Source organism: Nicotiana tabacum, chromosome 6 (assembly GCF_000715075.1).
Source record: "Nicotiana tabacum cultivar K326 chromosome 6, ASM71507v2, whole genome shotgun sequence".
Lineage (NCBI taxonomy): Eukaryota > Viridiplantae > Streptophyta > Magnoliopsida > Solanales > Solanaceae > Nicotiana > Nicotiana tabacum.
Window position 1 is genome coordinate 66,961,509 of NC_134085.1, and position 11,013 is coordinate 66,972,521.

The window sequence follows — 11,013 nt, forward strand, 5'->3', positions numbered from 1 at the left end:
TAAAACAACTTACACAGTTGAAGATTATGCAAAGTTGTATATCAAGGAAATTGTTAGGTCTCATGGTGTGCCGATATCTATTATATCATACTGAGGAGCTCAATTTATGACTAACTTTTGGAGGTCTTTTTAGAAGGGTTTAGGCACACAAGTGAATCTCAGCACTGCATTCCATCCACAAACTGATGGACAGGCTGAACGTACCATTCAGACACTTGAAGGTATGCTACGAGCATGTGTTCTGGATTTCTAAGGGAGTTGGGATGACCATCTTCCACTCATAGAATTTACCTACAATAATAGCTATCATTCTAGTATTAAAATGGCCCCATACGAGGCACTATACAAAAGGAGATGTAGATCACCAATTGGATGGTTCGAAGGCGGTGAAACAGAATTATATGGGCCAGATTTGGTTAACCAAGCCATTGAGAAGGTGAAAGTGATACAAGAGCGACTGAGGACGGCGCAAAGCAGGCAAAAGTCTTATTCTGATGTCCGATGTCATGATCTGGAGTTTGAAGTCGGTGATTGGGTTTTCCTGAGGATCTCGTTGTTGAAGGGTGTTATGCGTTTTGGGAAGAAGTGTAAGATGAGTCCACGGTATATCGGTCCATATAAAATTCTTCCACGAATTGGACATGTTGCTTATGAGTTAGAATTGCGATCCGAATTGGAATTTGTCCATCTGGTATTCCATGTATCTTTTTTGAGGAAATATATTGGAGACCCTTCTCGAGTTGTCCCTATCAAAGATGTACAAGTTACAGAGGATCTATTATGTGAAGAAGTGCAAGTGGCTATATTAGATCGTCAAGTCTGCAAACTAAGAACAAAGGATGTAGCTTCCGTCAACATATTGTGGAGGAACAAGAATATGGAAGAAATGACATGGGAAGCAGAAGAGAAGATAATGTCTAAATACCCTTATCTATTCTAGAATGAAGATAACGAGGATGCTAGGGGAACGCAGGACGCATTAGAAGGTGAAATGTCTCTATGAGGTAAGCAATAGTTTGAGAATACTCTTCCTTAATACACAATGGTGATATGCAGATAATGTACATGTCCATAATGCTTTGCATACTCTTGTAAGGCCATACGTTGAGTTAACTGCTTGCAAGTTTGTCCTCTACATATGGGAGAAACTCGGCCGGAATCCACGATGATTTAAACTCCCCATGAACCCTTACATTCGAGGACGAATGTTCCTAAGGGGGGAGGGTGTTACAACCCATATCCACACGCATTAGTTCATTCCATAAGTTAGTCAATGTAAATATGAGAAGAGATTATCTTTGAGATGATAAGAATTTAATCCTATTGGTCTTAAATGATACAAGGGTGTATAAGGGTGGTTATCAAGTATTATAAATTAAACGAATCAAAAACGTTGTAACCCATATTTTTGGATAAACCTAGGCATGATAATATTCTCAAGAGGTCGTGTTTTAAGGTATTTGAATCATATAATATCTGTATCATAAGTCTTGAAGTCAAATAAGTTATGAAACAAATGTCGACAAAAGTTTTCGCCACTTATGTTCATAAATTTACTTAAACTTTAGGTCAAATGTTACTAAGCTATTCTCCTAATTTACTAAGAATTACAGGGTGATCTACCCACCAAATTAAAGATCTATAAGTCTAATTTCCAAAGTATTAAACCATTTGTCAATACGATCTTGAAGTATAGAGATATTCATATTTTCGCGAGCCTGCGCAGATTGGTAAGGTGACAAGTAGGTGCATCACCTACTTGCCAAAATGAAAGGACAAAATTAAAAGCCCCAAATTCGGCCAAGAGGGGACTTTTAAGGGATTATCAACTCAGTTACTTCACCCATATTTCAAACCTTCAAAACCAAATTGAATCCCTACAACTCCTCCCCAAAAATCCCACACAAACCCTAGGCTATTTCTAGTGTTACGACGTGATTCTAGTGCCGAAAAGTCCGGACAGCTTGCTAGTTTCTCTTTCTCCTTCTTGCAAATGAGTTGAGGAACTGGTTTTTGATTAATAAGGACCAGGTTTCGTGGGTTATATTCTGTACAAGGTAAGGTTATGCTCCTCCTTTCATTATCTATGCGTTTGCGAGTTGTAACTCTATTCGTAAAAACTAGATCTAGCGAGTTTCGAAAGAGTGGTATGTTATTTGTCCTTGTGTCATGGTTGGCTGTTGGTGAAATTATTTTTAAGTTAAATTCATGGTTGGTTTACTATATAAGAGTCTTAATTATGTACTTTTGTTTGTGTTTCTCAATTTTAAAGAAAAGGCAAGTCGAAACATGTTTGAATAAGCTGAAAAATGAATTTTGAGTTGCTGAACTTGTGGGGCTATTTTGTGGGCTGTTTCGTGTTGCTATTGTATTGTATCTTTTGCTGCTGTTTTTATGAAGTTGAGAAGAGAAAGGATGTGGAGAAACACCACATAATGGAAGGGTGGTTTGCTGGTCGTTCGTTGTAACATCTCTGGGTCGTTTGACACTACTACAGTGGTCGTCTTATGAATGAAGTGATTAGGTTGTGTGGACTATTTTGGGAGGCTTACTATAATTATTATTGATGTTTTTTGGGACATTTGGTGATTGTTTTGAGTTGTGTGAAGTCATATATATAAGGGAGGTGTTGTCCGTTTCCTCGTAAAATAAGTTGTATTCGATACATAATAGTTACGACGCCTAATCGATAACGATAGTGTCATTTCTCTTAATGTAGACTAAGGAGCCATGCATAGCTTGAGGTTGGGTAGTAAATATACAAGGTATGTGAGTTTATCCCTTTACTTCTTTTGCACGACTTCGATTGTACATAATGCAATGAACGAGCTTCCAAAGGTACTCTACTCGTAGAAGCTAGCAGTACTTACATTGTTTCCCTTCTAATGGAGCGATTGATATTGATGTTGCTTCTCTTATTCTTATGTTATCAATGTTGTTGGTACTTCCTGATTCTTATAAGATTCATAATGAAGAGTTAGTCCTAATAATGTGTATAGAGGATACCGATCTTACGTCACTCTGAAAGGTTCATAATATTATTCCAATGAGTCCAGCATGCATTATGTATATATGTATCTATTTTACTCTACCGAGCTGAGCTATAGACGGCCGGGTATGACACCTATTATGCAACCACTGATTAGTTGGGTTTTACCGAGCTCTACGTGGCTGGGTACGATTCTACCGAGCCTTATGATGGCCGGGTACATTTTACCGAGCCTATTACGGTCGTGTATGATATGATGATGATGATGCCCACAAAGGCGTATGTTTTACGATATGATGATGATGATGCCCACAAAGGTGTATGTTTTAAAAGTTTATGTATATATATGTATGTATCATGTATTTCATGTCAGTAGTCCTCAGAGGTACCCAGATGTTATAGGTTGTATATTCTCTATCACTGTTTACATTACTGTTCTTACTTATGCTTTCCTACATTACATACTCAGTACTTTATTCGTAATAACGTCCTTTTTATTTGTCGAAGCTGCATGTCGTGTTGTAGGTTCTGATAGACAAGAAGACGCAGCTCGCCCACCATAGTAGGCTTTCCAGTTCAGCAATTATTGGCGGATCTCTTTTCCAGACTTGTTGTGGTCTTGGTATGCATCTTTGTTATAGATATTATGGGTATGTCGGGGCCCTGTTCCGGCAATGTTGCAGCACTTATGCTCTTTTAGAGGCTCATAGATAGGTGTCAACTCATGTATAGTTTGGTATGCCTTGTCGGCTGAATTTTTGTTGTATAGTCTTTCATGGTAGCGTGGTATCTCGTACCTTATATATAGTTTCTTCATTGTCTGGTTATCCCATGTTGTGTGTTCATGCCATCATTTTTTATTGTTGGTTGTCCATGATCCATATCTACCATTTATATTTATCTCGTCAGCCCTAAAAGATAATAAATAAGGTTAGACAAAATGTACGTTGGTGCTCGGCAAGTACGGTCGGGTGCTAGTCATGGCCCTCCAGTTTGGGTCGTGACATTTATCATATCCAATTGATATACATCATTTTAGTAGCATATAAAATATTATAATTAGCCTACCTGGCATCACGAAATCCTAAATTACTTAGCGAAATTTTTCGGGGCCTTACAGGAATGAGGATTATAGTTAATAGTATTTTTAGTTTTTACTTTTTAAAATATTTAATAGTTAATTAATTTGAATTTAATCAATTTTTGGCTCACGGGCCGGCTCAGGCCCAACCTCGGCCAAGCCTCAAAGGCTAGCGAGCTGACTTGGGCCATGCTTATAAGCATCAGTTTTGAATGGGTTCAAAAAATCCTAGTCCAACCCTACCTAAGTAGCGGGCTGGCCTCACGGACCAAGCCCATTTTGACGGCTTTACTCATGAGGATCATCTGGATTCCAGTTGCCCACACAGATTAAAGATCCATCAGCACGAAATAGTTTGCAGCCAACTTCTGCTAAGCAACAATTAGTACATGTTGGCATTATCTTTTCATCTCCTGATGATGGACAAGTCATATATTCCACCTCATTGTTACATTTCTGAAGACAAGCCTTGGCATTTGCATTCTCCACCTTGCTTCCTAGAAAAAACATTCCTATACATACAACACAACAAATATTCACTACAAAAAAAAAGCTTATTTTGTGGGGGTTTATTTGTGAGAGTTATAAGAACCCCCACTATAAGATCATTTTTTGGCATTTATTTTAACCTCTGCTATATAATTCTTTTTGTGGCGATTTTATTGTAGAGGATTTTTATAAGCTCTACAAATTGCCTCAGATTGTGGGGGTTTCTAGAATGCTAGAATTCGATATAATTTGTGGTGTTTAATAACCCCCCACAATTTAGGATTCCAAACAAAAGTTTGAATTATAAAAAAACATCTTAGAGAGTAAATGTTTTAGGATTAATAGAATAAGAGTGAATATACACACTACAAGTTTAATCAGCATGTGAAAAGTGAAGTTGAGGTGAGACTAGACGTGATTGCAGTGCTAAAATGCTAACAATTTAATATTTATATATGGGTGTTGTGAACCAACCCGACTTAGTAAGGAATTATGAGCCAGAAGTGTGGAACGAGGCTGATCCAGTTAGGACTATTGGGCCTAGAGCTAAAGGCCCAATGATTAAACAACCGAATAAAATGCTAGGACATTATATTTGGCATCCCGGGGGGAGATACAGGGATGTGTATTGTTGAGTGAAATGTCTGCTCCTCATCTTCCTTGTGAGTGTTTGTATCCTCTCATCACCATTCATAGTCTGAACTTCTCATCCCTTCTTCTCTATTCCTTATATTTTAGTTTAGTATCTCTAATTCCTCGAATAGTTTGAGTTGAGTTGTAATTTTCTGTCACTTTTGAAGAAATAGAAGTGTTGAAAAACTGGTTTGTTATATTGGTGCTTTCATCCAGAGGTCTTCAATGGTGGACCAAATATTTCGAAATATCGATGATTCAATTAAGGTGGTGAAGGATTCGTGGTCGAAGGATATCGCTGAAATTCATTCATTGTTACATGAGTTGGTTGAAAACATTGCAACGAGTAAGCCTACTTCGGTGGAACTCCGACGATTCAGTGGTGAGGATCCAGAGATATAGATTTCTTAGGCTGAACGTTACTTTGAATTCTACGGCACATCGGAAAATAACATATTATTACGTGCGTCTATTTACCTAGACGGCGAGGCGTTGGAGTGGTTCTGATGGCTTCTCCGGAACAAACAATTGACAGATTGGGAACACTTTGCTGCAAAGGTGCGAATTCATTTTTGTAAACAACATCTCGAATCGCCAGAAGGTCACATGGCTACAAGCAAGGAATAATCTACCAAAATCGAAGCCCAGGTGTTCGACAATATGTCACATGGCTGTTATTGTTCCAAGGTGTTTTCTACTGAGCGATCAGATGTTGAAGTCCTTATTGATACAACGAAATCTGCTTTAAACAATGCAAATTCAAAGGAGGTCTGGGTATTTGATGAAGGCTCTCACGTAAATGGCAACACGCACCAGTCTCACTCTAAGACCTTGCAAATCGAGTATACTATTGAGACTCTAGTCAATCAGATTGGTATTCCTTCAATCTCTGTTCCTATTAATTCCTTAGTGGGTTTAACTGGTTTCAATGGTAACGTGACAAAAGTACTGGAATCTAAAAATAAAGAGGAGCAAAATGCAAGAGATAATGCAGCTCCGGTAGGGGTGTTCAAAATCGAACCGAAACCGAAAATCGAACCGAAACCGAAGCTTAATGGCTTATTGGTATCGGGTTAACGGTTTAACGGATTGAAATTTTTTTATTAACGGCTTATCGGTTTGGGGGCGGATTATTTAATTTTCTTAACGGATAATCCGTTAACCCATTAAAAATATATATTAAATAATCAAAAACTCTTCTTCCTCCAGTACTCTATCAAAGTGAATTAGAATAAAAGAAAACCAAATAAAATGAGTCATCTAAATGTGACAAAAGATAGAATTTGTTGTCTGAAACAAGATAACAACACCAGTTACACAACTGCTTCATCAACTTTGCATGGGATTTAAGGCATCCTAGAATTCTAAGCATGACATACATTTGTTTTAACAACAGGCAATTGGAAATCTTTCACATGGACTAAGGCCAATGTGCATAAACATAAATAAGATTCTAGACAGATGATTTACCCATCATGGTGTCTCTGCTGCTTCGTCCCTCTTAGTACGTCGACCACCTATTGAAACATACAGAGACTAAATTTTCTTTTATTTTGATTGAATTAGGCCGATAAATTGCCCGATAAGACCTAAACTGATATCAATCCGCCCGATATCTTATCAGGTGGCTAGCGGATTAATATATTTAAAAGTTGATAACCGATAAGCCAAACTGTTAAGAGTAAATAACCGTCCAATCCGCCTGATAAGCATCCCTAAGCTCCGGTGTTAAAAATTTCTCCTCTAAGGGATATAACTGGTTATCAGATTCCTTTTACTAGACAAGGATATGTCATGTTGAATGCTATTGGGAGATTTCATGGGATAGAATTTTCATTTGCTACTGCTAATCAAAATATATTGTTTCATCACCATGATTTTGGCTTACACAAATACAGTTGGATTGACACGGGGCAAATAATCGAGGTGGGTGGTTCTTGTTTAGAATTGTTTATAAACATTAGGCACAGATATGTTCTCTTAGAAATTGCCTTTGATGGTGGGCACTATGCTAGCTATTTTATTGTTTGTGCCTTGGACCTGCCTCCTGTACTCACTCAAGGTCGATAATATTATATGGTAATGAGTGTTAAGTCACTAAAATCCAAAATATGCCAATATGAATGTTCGAGAGATACAAATATTAAAATGCATGACGGTCAAATGAGAGGTAACTTAGGATGGTTCAACCTACATACACACTAATCCATAAGTGTAAAATTAAAATAAAATTACAAAAATATGCTCATGAATGTATTATATTCATAATACTAGACGTTTTGTATTTAAATAAATGTTACTAGTAATTTTAAATTTTTGTAACTTTTTATTTAATAAAGGATATTTACAATTTTAATTAAATAATTTAATTTAATGACATTTTGTGATTTTTCTCTATATTTTAATTTATTATTTACTTGGATGTGTTTCTTTTGTGTGTAATATTTAAGTATATTTTATTAGTAATAAGTTAGCTTTATTGCTTAAATTCTTTTCTATATAAATAGTAAAAAATAAATAAATAAAAGAGAAAAAATATATTTAAAAGACAATATTGGACATCATCTTCTTAGTTTTTAATATGCACATTACAGGGTAATCTATATATTATTAAAAGGAGAGAAAAAGCCTTCTCCTTAAATCAAGTGGCAGCGTAGAAAAAAGTCATATGACATAAGTAGTTAATAACTAGTTAAGATATTAGACTCAAAATTTTCAGAACTACGCGGGCAAAATTCCCTCTCCTTTTCTCCCTCCTTTTTTTCATAGGGTACGATATCTTCCAGAGAGGCTCAATTCCCCCTCCTAAACTCACGAAAATTTTCAGGAGTCCCAATTGTCGCTTCCCAATTCGCCAGAAAGGTAAGCTCAATTCCCCTTCTTCATCATCTTCTTTACATAGTAAGTCAGCACAATTCGAAAAATAAAGGTTTGTCATGCTCTTTCTTAGTTTCTGTTGCGTTATGTCTTCTTTGTTTACTTTTCAATGTAGAGTTTGAAACCAAAATTGTTTAAGTATTCTTGTGGATCTATGTATTATTACAAGTATTGGGTTAAATTGTTGTTCATTATTGTGTGGGTTGCTTTGTTCTCGAGTTCCTAATTACAAATGAGTGTTTACTTTTTAGAAAATCTAGGTTTTATAGTATGTGTTTTGCTCTTCAATTTTTCTTTAAATTGTTAAATTTTAATAGTAGGAAATCATGTCAGTTCACCTTAGAATACCATCACAGTCTGATTGCCTACTACCTCTTTTTACGGTAGGTGGAAAGGAGAGAGGGGGATGGGGTTTCATTTAGCAGGGAAAGAATAATTGAAAAACTTTTGGCTCCCCGCAATTGTTCCATTAATTTTTCTTAACCTTTTGATGTTTATCTTCTATGCTAAAAAACATGGTGTTCAAATTACGAGTTTTTGATAAACTAAATTTTTATGATTTTTATTTTTACCAGTCAGTATTTTTTGTATGCTTTAGATTCTATTTAGTTATAATAAGGTGATGCACAGTGCAAAAGTTTTAGGATTGATGGGTTGGTATGATAGCAATGATGGGTAAGTTATGTTCCTAACTCATTTTGGCAAGACTTTTTCAGAGAAAAATTTATATAATATGCTTCTTGAATAATATGAAGCTACAATAATTGAAGGCCATTTGCAACATCAAATATCAGTTGCATAAAGTAGTAGAGAGTAATTTATTTCATATTCTCTTGCAGTTGTTATTCATACAGATACTTGTAGGATTCATGCCTTAGAAGATTTGAGTAAGTCCCTCAAGATATAGATGAGATGTTGAAGTAAGCTAGTTGTATATAAATTTTATTTGTTATGATATACGAGAAAATTATTTTGTACTTTATCGCTCATGTTAATATTATCAAATTTAGTGCAATGTCATTGCTATACCAAGTGCTCAAGATGATATCTTTAAGATTTGGATCTTTTTTTCTTCTCATGTTACCATATTTTTCCACTTAGCCTGTCAGAAAAATGCTAATAGTCTATTAGTTTTTTTATCAAATATTTTTATTCAATTATTTCAGCATAGTGACGTTAAGAGTGTGCCTACTTGTATCATCGGATGGCAGCAATACGAATGACTGATCAAATACTTAGCACTTTTGTATATTTAATTAACTATTATGGAGCTACTCTAGGTTATGTTATGTTTAAGTTAGCGTATATGAGTTTGTATTACTTAGTTTATATGTATTTGAATTTGTGATGTTTGTTACTATAGTTTAAGAAATACCTCTATTGCACTCTTTTCCTTTTACCTGTTCATAATGCATGATCTGTTTGGGTGCAAAGAAATATGGTGAAGAAATATATTTCACTGGTGAATATGTGTACAAAAATTTGCGGATTGTTGTACTGGCATGATAGCATTGAGGTTTAAGTTATGCTTCTTAACTTGTTTCTTGACCAGGTGTTCATTTCACAGAAAGCTTATTTTTACATAACAAATTTCTTGGATTGTAGGAAGCTATAGTAATTGGAAGAACATTTGCAGCATCGAACTCCAGTTGAAGTTACAAAGAAATGGTAGCCTTCTACATTTTCAATCCTTGCACTTCTCTTACCTAGGTTATGTTAAGTAACCAAGAATAATTTATCTCATATTCTTTTACAGTTATTACTTATAAAGATTATAGTGGAATTTATGCCTTATAAAATTTGATTAAGTCTCTTAAGAAACGAGATACTGAAGTAAGCTGGTAGTATATAAGTTCAATTTTTTCGATTGAAGTTTTGGCACTATTTTTGCTTCTTTTACTTGAAGTTAGCTCCAGATGATTGACACTGGTTTGTTTGTTTAACTAATTATTAGTTCCCTCCTATTTTATCAGTTTATTTCTTCTATTGTGTAACTAATTATTAGCGTTCAACTTTATTGCAAGTTTAACTTCCGTAGTGGGCAGGATTGTAGCTTATAATTTGTTTCTTTAGTTCTAATGTTAGAAAGCCTATAGAGGTTGACTTAATACTTAGTAGTTACATAGTTGGTCTTTTTCATGAAAATATAGCTAGAATCTATGTTTCCAAGTAGAATTATTTGTGGAGGTAAGTTTTGTGATGATATATGAGGAATCAACTTTGTACTTTAGCTCTTATTCATGTGAGAGTATCCAACAACTTCTGTTCAATGCTATTGTTAGACCAAGTGACAAATTTATTTGTTAGAAGATTTGGATTTTTCATCTATCTATGTAACTAGATTTGTCCAGCAACTTCTGTACAATGCCATTGTTAGACTATGCTAGCCGTTTATATGTTTTTCATCGAATGTTTTTGTTTTATTGGTTCAGCATATGATGGAAAAAGCGAGTCTGCTTCACGCATGGATATAAGAGTATCATCAAGTGGCAACAATACAAATCACCAAGTACTTTGTATTTTTTATATATTTATTTGTTGAGGAACTACCCTAGATTGTCTAATGTTACAGTTATTATATAGTATGTGTTTGTAAACTTTAGTTTGATATGAATTTGATTTGTAATGTACGTTACAAACATACAATAGATATTTTAATCGAATTTGTTTTGTGTTGTATGAGTTAGTTAGTAAAATTATTTGTTGAGTCCTAAAACTTAAATTTTGAAATAGGTATTGCAGCATTTATAAACTGCTAGTATTAAATATTTTTTTTAATGATTGAGTTCAAATTGTGGGGGTTAGAAATCCCCACAATAAATTTTTTGTAAACATTGAATTCAAATTACAGGGGTTATAAACTACCGCTAATTGCCTTTAGAAACTGCCACAAATTGAAAATTTATTTTGTGGCAGTCGTCGTGGGAGTTTTAGAAAACTGCCA

General features: G+C 35.0%; 1 long non-coding RNA gene across 1 annotated transcript; it reads left to right on the forward strand.

The window, feature by feature from the left end:
- Nucleotides 1-7,898: 7,898 nt before the first annotated feature.
- LOC142181472 (uncharacterized) lies at nt 7,899-10,751 on the forward strand. The gene is made up of 3 exons (XR_012710123.1): nt 7,899-8,054; nt 9,675-9,737; nt 10,502-10,751. It is a non-coding gene; the product is annotated as an uncharacterized LOC142181472 (long non-coding RNA).
- The last annotated feature ends 262 nt before the right edge of the window (nt 10,752-11,013 follow it).